A 9,738-nucleotide genomic window follows, 5' to 3' on the forward strand; every position below is an offset into this window, starting at 1 on the left:
ACTTCTTGATGGAATATAAAGTTAAAGCCCTGAGCAAAGTCTAATAATGGCCTGATATTTTAGCTTATGTAAATCAAGTTTTAGTTACCCTTATTTTTAAACTGTGTTTATAAATAGTCCTGGTTGTGTAGCAAAATGAAAATCTATGGGCTTGTGTCTGCTGTCTCCAAAGACAAGACTTTGACCCTGGGATTCATGTATAATCCATCCAGGAAAGCCCCTGCCGCGTATAGTGGACTCAAGGCCACACCCTAAGAAACACTGCTCCCGAGAAACCAGTACCCATGCCTCGCCTCCCCGCCCCATAGATGTGCTTCTCCAGGCCCTCTGTCCTGGGCTTCCCTGGGGGCTCAGACAGTACAGAATCTGCCTGCACAGAAGCTGGGCAGTGTCTAAAGAAGAAAAGAATAGTGCTCCAAACTGTATGAAAAGGAGGAACCTGGAGGCATATCCAGGCAGTGGAGGGACAGGGTCCCGGAGAATAGGACGAAGGTTAAGGTACATCCTGTGAACTAAGATCTGAGTTCACAGAGTGGCAGAAAATGAAAGCTCATTAAGGCCCAGGAAATCACTCAGCCTTGACCCTCCCCCTTCACAGAGAGAAAGTGACTTGTCATCATAAAAAATAGAGACGATAGCACCTGCCTCTCAAGATTGCTGTAAATTCAGTGAGAGGATATGCGCAAAGCATGTGTATCAACCGGGCTCAGAGAAAGCATTAATATGTGCTTTCTGGTCAGTGACAGAATGAGAACTAGGTCCTCTGACTTAGAGGAAGTGCTCTGTCTGGCTGCCAGGAAGCCCAGGCACACAGGAAACTCGTAACAAAGCATCAGCCAAGTCAAGAGTGCAGTCTTGGACCCAAGCTCTGGTCCACTCAGAGCGACTGTGTGTGTCTCTGTTTGGATAGCAGTGATTCTCAAGCCCAGTGTATGACTCCATCCTCTTCTTGGGTCCTTAGTTTTGATTAAGCTTTTGGATGGCTAATGTTAAGTCCATAAGTAATTTTCAAAAATGTATTTATTTATTAGTTTTGGCTGTGCTGGGTCTTCATTGCTGTTCGCGGGCTTCCTCTAGCTGCAGTGAGTTGGGGCTACTCTCGCAGCGCGCGCACTTCTCACTGTAGTGGCTTCTCCTGTTCAGAGAGCAGGCTCTGGGGCACGTAGGCTTCAGTCATTGTAGACCAAGGGCTCAGTAGTTGCAGATTCTGGGTTTAGTTGCTCCGAGGCATGTGGGATCTTCCCCCAACAGGAGTTTAACCCATGTCTCCCATGTCTCCCTCATTGGCAGGCGGGTTCTTATTCACTGTACCCCAAGGGACGCCCCTGTAAGTGATTTTTGTGAAGGGCGGTGAGTGAGTAATACATCCCTGCAGTGCTTGCTGAAACGTGTCCCCTCCTTCCGGCAACTGTCATTGTTTACATCAAAAATGGGCACTTTGTCAGGTTGCCTGTGTCCTTGGTTCTCCCACCTCTGCCTTCAAACTGGAGCACAGCCATGAGCAGATGTTACGTTGCAGTCCTCGTTCTGCCTCTCAGTGGCTCATTATCCTGCTGCTCTTAGTAGGATTAAGCTCCCCGAGGACAGGCTCTCCTGTGTGTTTTCTTGTACCGGCAGTTTCCCCGGTTCCTGTAACATCACCTTGCACACGGCACACAAGCAGTGAACATGCTTGTTAATCTGAGTTTGAAGAAAGACAAGTGATTCAGAGTCTGGAGTCTGAGAATGCTTTTAGTCTCTGAACACAGTCAAGTTCTCTTCTCAGCTCTGGCCCGGGCTTGCAAATCATCTTAGCCTTTTTCTATCTGCTTGGCTTTCCAGTTATTAATAGTTTCTCTACGGAACACATTATTAGATTCTTTTATCCACCATTCTATTTTTCTTTCATTGAAGTTCACATTTCTTGTGCACCCATTAATAACTTTATATGACATATCTTTCCCAATTAACACCCAAATTTTTCGCTGCTTTTTGATGTGAGTGATAAACTGAATTCAGTGGCAGCTAAGAGTTTATTTACTAGAATTTGGGGACCTGGATCATCTTCACACTATTGAAATCATATTTATTCAGACCCTCATTTGATCGGTTTTTCCTCTCTTTTCATATCCCTCATGAATTGCTTGACTTTCTTACATAGTACGGATGCTATGAGATACTTTATTGTCATTATATCTCCTTTGGTCATTGTTCTGATCTCTTATTTTTGAGCTGGTAGCTTATGGAGTTACTTGATTCCTGGCCTTGGGTCACATCACGGTGTTTTAGAACTGTCCAGGGATTGTCAAACCACAGTCCCCTTAAGTGTAGAAGAACAATGAGAGCTAAAAGCATAAGCCTCAGCTGCCCCACTTTCGTTTGTTGTATTTATTTATTTATGCATCTGGGCAAAGTATTCTGAAACATATATATGTGTATATTTCTGAATATGTGTATATATGTTTGTATACATACGTGCATTCATGTACACATACACGGGCTTCCCGGGTGACAACAATGGTAAAGAATCCACCTGCCGGTGAAGGAGACAAGAGACGCAGGTTCGATCCCTGGGTTGGGAAGATCCCCTGGAAAAGGAAATGGCAATCCGCTCCAGTATTCTTTTCTAGAAAATCCTTTGAACAGAAGAGCCTGGTGGGCTATAGTTCACGGGTCTGGAGAGAGTAGGACAAGACTCAGTGATGAAGCACATAAAAACGTGCATACACACATCCTCAGGCGTCCACGAAAAACTCTGATTTGGTTCCATCGTGTGGCTGATGTTTCTCACACAGCCAAAGGCAGAGTGTTTTGAAGGCGCACTTGGATTCACTTTGCCAGTGAAATGTGTGTGGTGGGGGCAGGTGTCACGGGCAGGCAGGAGCATTTGAGAGGCAGCGCTCAATTTGTCAGGCTTTTTTCTCTGCCACAGCAGCCAGTGATTATCGCCTGCATAAGATAAAGGGATGCCACAAGATTGAAGCAGACTGGACTGGGGACCCATCTCGGAGAAGCACCAAACCCAGAAGAGACCTGATGTGGGCCAGAAGCACACTCGTGTGAAACCACTGAGATTTTGTTTGAACGGCCAAACTTCACACATCCTGGCCGTTACCCTTACAACAGGCAAGGCCAAGAATAGAAGGCCAAGGAGAAGATGTTGAAATGACCCAGTCTAGATGAGCTGGAAACAAGGCGATGACCAGAACCCAGGACTCCGTGCTCCTTGCTTTGCGTTCATCCTCCCCCATGCTCCAGGTGCCTTTACCTGCGGTAGAAACAGCACGCTGCAGTGGGGGAAGCTCCTGGATGAGTCATGAAAACAGTAAACAAGTTTAAAACAATAATTTGCCCCACATTTTACTGTCTTGCAAAATCGCCCCTCCTTTACCTGTCAAGTCAGAGATGGATGGGATGGAAGGAAGTCTTAGTGAATTGCAGCTCTGGGTATCATCACCCATAATCATTTTTGCAAATAATCCAACATGCTTGGGACTTGAATAGGCTCTGGTGTCTCTGGAAATACTACCATCGCAGTGAAAGATGTATATAAAGGTATTTCTTCGAATCCCAAATTATTCACCATATTACTGAAATATGAAAGTGAGTAGTTAATAAAATTGTCAACATTTTGAAGGAACCATGAAATATTCTTACTCCATCTGGTTTTATGCCTGCTCTCTCCCCTCGAGGTCTGCATAAAGCAGACAGGATCCATCTTTCATTGCCTGGTAACTCTGGGATTTACAGGATAATAGATGCCCAACTGCACATCCCGTGACAATGGTTGCTAGACCCAGCACTCAGAAGGAAGGGCTGCAGAGCAGGACTCAGTATTTCTTTCCCTGATACTCAAGAGTCCTCTTCAAGTGGAAAGAAGATCTCTCTGCTTGGACAAGTTTTGCAAACTCTTTGTGGTTAATGGAAATTAGGAACATGAGAATTAATGTTCTTAATTAATGTTTTAATTTCAAAGATTTTTTTTTCTTAAGTTACAGCACAAATAGAATAGTTAAAACAAAAAAACTCATGAAAACTATGCCCTTTATGACTGAATCACAGAGCTACAAAAGATTCAAGATCCCTAATTTGAACCCTTTCTTGTCAAATGCACAGCTAAACATGAATATGACTCCTCCACACGGGTTGTTGAAGACTGTGTAGACCCAGCACGATGTGCCACGCTCCTCTGGGCCATATGATTCATCGCACAGATGGGCACACTTTGGGGAGTGGAGCAGGGCGGTGGGTGCCCTGGTTGACTGGACACACACCACGGCTGTCCTGGGCCGGTCAGGGCGTGGTGTCGCTCTCCCGGTACACACCATATGTCAGGTTGCAAACAGTGCCGGTGGATTCTGGCTGGCACTGCTCTGGCTGGCTGGGGTCTCCGGTGGGTCTGTGGGATTTCTTAGTTGCCCTGCAGCATGTGGTATCTCCCTGGACCAGGGATCGAACCCGTGTTCCCTGCATTTAGATGGGCCACCCCATGTACAAGGGCAGCTGCTAGTTTTGGTTTAAGACAGTGGTTCACATGCATGAATCGAACCCTCAGTTGCCAGATCTTCCCATTTTTAAAAGGAAATGGATAACTACATGTGCCAATTCCTTCAAAAGCTCAAAATACCATAAAGACCAAACACATCCGCAGAATTCTCACTTGGGGTTCACCAGTTTTTGACCTCTGTCTTAACGGCAGAGGGAACTGTCATACCGGAACACGCGAAAGGCCTCTGGGGGTGAAGCAAACCTGTTGCTTTACACGCGCTTTTGCATAAAAGGTAAAGAACTGGCAGATTTACACAGTTCCAAAAGTAATGGATTCCTCACTACATTTTTAAAAATTTATTGATGCATTTAATTTTTTAAATGATTTGTTTTTTGAAATGTTTGGTTGCACCAGGTCTCTGTTGCTGACCACAGGGTTTCTCTAGCTGAGGTGAGCGGGGCCCACTCCTCATTGTGCTGAATAGGCTTAGTTGCCTCGTGGCACTTGGGATCTTCCTGCACCAGGAATCGAACTGTGCTCCCTGCATTGGCAGGCAGATGCCTATCCACTGAGCCACGAGGGAAGTCCTCATCCCTTCAATTAAAAATGACAACAGAATATGCCTAATAGTAAATCTAGCTGTGCTTTTTCTGAAGTTCATGATTCTTTGTAAAATCTCTTAGGTGTTTGTACTTGCTTGGCTCATTTTATTGGGCAAACCAGTATGGACCTTAATCTTCATTCCTGCAGGAGTGTATAGGAATGAAATAGTTGTCTTTAATCATATAGAAACACCTTTCCCTTCTCACCGTTCTCCCTGGCTGCCAGGACGACTTTCTCTGCATTACATCAGCCAGAGTTGTGTCTCCTGGCTCCCATGAGCTGCAGATCATGGGGGAGGGGACTGGGGCATAATGACTGAGAGTGGACGTGACCCCACGGGGCTGGGTACACCATTGCCCCAAACCAAAGGAGGGGTCTTAGTCAGGGAGGAGAGAGGAATTGGTGCTGGATCAATCAGCAGTGTCTCCCATTAAGGGTGCCATTCATTCATTCACTCTGTAAACATGTTTTGCGCACTTACTAGCTCTTGGGACACAGGATTAAACACAAGAGGCACAGGTCTCTGACCTCTCCCACTGAGCTGACACTCTTGCAGTGAGGAGGATTTTTAAAAAAATAATTTTATGTATTCATTTATTTTTGGCTATGCTGGGTCTTTGTTGCTGTGTGAGCTTTCTCTAGTTGTGGCGCGTGGGGGCTACTCTCTAGTTTGAGGGCACCAGCTTCTCACTGAGGTGACTTTTGTTGCAGAGCACGGGCTCTGGGGCACGTGGGCTTCAGTAGTCACAGCTCCTGGGCTCTAGGGCGCAGGTTTAGTAGCCGTGGTGCGCAGCCCTGGTTGCTCCGAGGCGCGTGGGATCCTGTCGGTTAGGGATGTGGCCCACATGGCCTGCGTTGGCAGGCGGAGTCTTTACCACTGAGCCACCAGGGAAGCCCAGCAAGGAGGATATTTTTAAAAAGTAAGCCAGAAGGAAAAACACCAATACAGTATAATAACGCATATATATGGAATTTAGAAAGATGGTAACAATAACCCTGTATACGAGACAGCAAAAGAGACACTGATGTATAGAACAGTCTTATGGACCCTATGAGAGAGGGAGAGGGTGGGAAGATTTGGGAGAATGGCATTGAAACATGTAAAATATCATGTATGAAACGAGATGCCAGTCCAGGTTCGATGCACGATACTGGATGCTTGGGGCTAGTGCACTGGGACGACCCAGAGGGATGGTATGGGGAGGGAGGAGGGAGGAGGGTTCAGGATGGGGAACACATGTTTACCTGTGGTGGATTCATTTTGATATTTGGCAAAACTAATACAATTATGTAAAGTTTAAAAATAAAATAAAATTAAAAAAAAACAACAAACCCCCCCCCCCCAAAAAAAGTAAGCTTCACAGTATTTTAGAAGTTGATCAATCCTCTGGGGAAAAAAAAATAGATAAAACAGAGGAGGAGGATAGAGGGTGATGAGACTAGGGGTGGGGTTGCAGTTAGATGTTGGATAATCTGGGAAAGACTCCCTAAAGAGGGACATTACATCAAAGACCTGGAAGATGTAAGGGAGCGAGTCGTGGATCTGCACGAGCAAAGGGCATTCCAGGAAAAGGGAAGGGCTGGGGCAAAGGCCCTGTGATGGGAGTGGCCCCCTGCTTGGTTGTAACACAGAGGCCAGAGCAGAGGGAGAGCCTGGAGGGTCACGGGAGGTCAGGACTCGGGGGCCACTGGGTGGAAGTGGCTTACAGTGAGATGGGGAATGGAGGCGTGGTTCTGAGCAGGGGGTCACGTGGTCTGACCTGTGCTTTAAGGGGCTCACTCCAGCTGCTTTGCTGAGGATGAACTGTGGAGACCAGTAGTGGAAGTTGAAAAACCATTATTCAAGCTACTGTAGTAATCCAAGTGACAGATAATTGACTGCTTAGACCAAGGTAGTAGCTTTCTTTAACACATTAAAAATATACAGTATATGCAAATGATAAAAAAAAAAAAGCAGAAAGGAGCCAAGAAAATTGTCTTCCAAGTCTGTACATCCCTTTCTACTAACATAGTGTATAGACACCAGAAATTAAAAGTACAGTGGGGACTTTTTTGATTTGTATTTTCTCTCATCTAATATTAGCCTCAATTTTATCCTATTAAAGGTAATTCTTGAACTATAAGACAAAGATCTTGTAAGTTTATCTTATAAGACAAAGCTATAAGTTTCCTTTCCCACTGGTTTGCCGAGCTTCTTATCAATGAACACATTTCACAGAAGCAAGAAGAAATGTGAGCTACTCTGTGTGATGGCTCGCTTCAGGATAAAGTTACCCAATTAAAAATAAATGGTGAATGATCATGTTTTCCTTTTTGGTTTTAATAACCAGGGCTTAATCCAAGAAACCTGCTTGCTGAGATGTTTTTGTTCAGTAGTCATTTGTTGTTGCCCCTGTTGAAAGACATAGCTATGGATGACTGGGTAGACGGGGCGGTGGGCGTAGGGAGGGATGAAATGAATGCGGGAGCAGATGGTGAATGTGAATGAAGGCGAGGAAAAGGAGGCAAACGGGGAGCGAAAGGTGCACAGATGGCAGCGGCGGTGACCCGGGGGCCGAGCACAAAAGAAGAAAGAGGCGCGAGTGCCTCTCCAGCCACATCTGCCGACTCCGCCAGGCTCACAGCTGTCCTCTCTTCCCCACAGGATGCTTGGCTGGCCCAGGGGCTTGGCGCTGGTGCCACCTCTGGGCAGGGCCCGGGAAGGTCAGAGCTCCCTTGTTTAGGGGCCAGATGCTTCCTGGGTAAAGAAACTTCTGTTGGAGGTAAGCACAGTTCTTTGCAATTCTGTAGATCATAGAACTATATAATTCTATAAACCGAGACTGATAATGTATATACGTGTGTACTTGTAATCACCCTTTTCCCTCCCTTCTTCCCTCTCTCTCTCACACACAAACACGCACGCATGCACACACACACACACACACACACACACACACACACACCTTTCTCTCATAGGTCTATCATTCTCTCTTGTATTTTCCTTCACCTGTCTAGAGTGACCATCTTACTTTCAATAACCCATCATGACAGTATATCCTATGTAGCTGTTATTAATCTATAACCTGTAGTGGTTCTGTATAATCATAAAAGGCAATGCTGTCGTGAATACTACAGCCATTATTAGCTAGAACAAACCTGAGACACTGCTTGGCCTACTTTCATTTGGCAAATGGATAAACTGATCATGTTTTATGGCTAGAAGCCGTAAAAGAATTGATCAAGGTCACAGAGCGGTGTTCGGGGACAGAAGGCGGAATGACACTGAAAGGATCCGTCAGCCTCTCTTCCAAGCTTTTTGGCTTTTAACTTCTCAGCGAGCAAACTTTGGGAACAAACGTATTTTAAACTGTTCGATTCATTGTTTTCTTCAGAGCAGTGCTGTTTCTTCCTCTCACCCTTCTCACCATGTTTAGGTATTCTATTTCATCACTGAAAAGAGTGAAAAGACACTAATAAAGCTTTTGTCCATCATCCAAATAGCCCTCTGTGCACCAATGCGGACAGAGTTTTGGAGGAACAAGGAAAAGTAGCTTTATTTCGTTGCCAGGCAGAGATGGAACGACACAGGCTAGTTCCTCTGAGACTGTGCCCGCCTCCTGGGGAGTAGGGAGACGTCTTATAGGCAGGCTCATGGTCTGGGGTCGGTGAGCAGGATCAAAGCAGTGAAGGTGTTGCGTTCTTCTTTCTTCTGCAAAATTTCGAATGGCCACAAGTGGCATCAGGCAGCTAGGTAACTGGGTCTGGTGGGCTCCTGGTTTATTGCCTATGACCTTTCTGAAATGAAGAATGCTCCAGGGGAGTGTGGGCAAATATAGCTAATTTACTTCCTTGTACAGCAGAAACTAACACAACCTTGTAAAGCAGCTACAATCCAATTAAAAAAAAAAACATGAGCGCCAGGTGACTCGGTGGAGTATATGATTCACACAGACTCAGACAGTGATTGTGGAATTCTTTTGTGAAGGACAAGTCTAGGTACATGCACTTTGAATAGTAAAAGTTAAAGTAAAACTAGGGTTGCTCAACTTAAAGGCCTGTTTTGCCATTCACTCTTCCCTTTGTTATTAGGAAAACCCCATTTTTTATTTCTCTTGTAACACAATGACTCATTTTAGTTGAAGTAATAACGAGTAAGCTATTTATATTGACAATCTCACTTGCCAATCATAGGCCTTTCTCTGTTCTCTTACCATTTCTAGTATTTGTTTCAGACCAATGCTTATTAATTTTGGAAAATATATATGAAAACTACTTTTGATTGTTGTAAAGAAACTCGGGTATAACCCAGCCGGCTTTGGAATAACATGCATTTTCCCAGTCTTCATGTATACAGTTTTTATTTTAAGAATTGGAGCTAAGGCTGTATAAATGGGTTCCTATTTGCTTCCCGTCTCCCTTGTCAAGAGCAAGGTTGAGACTGAAGAATCTGAGCCTGTTTCCGTATGTGTGTGAAATGTCCTACCAGGGACGGGAACAGGCGAGGGCTCTGTACCAAGCGCAGCGAGCACGAAGGGCAGCTGACACAGCGCTGAGTCCCCGCGGTGCCGGCCCTCCTGCCTTTCCCGGCAGGCCAGTGCGCTGTCCTCCCCGCGGGCGCCGCAAGGGGGAGCTGTGGCCTGGGGCGCAGCAACAGAGGCGCTGCACCGGCCCTCCCCCGGCGGCCC

This window comes from Bos javanicus, chromosome 22 (assembly GCF_032452875.1).
Source record: "Bos javanicus breed banteng chromosome 22, ARS-OSU_banteng_1.0, whole genome shotgun sequence".
Classification (NCBI taxonomy): Eukaryota; Metazoa; Chordata; class Mammalia; order Artiodactyla; family Bovidae; genus Bos; species Bos javanicus.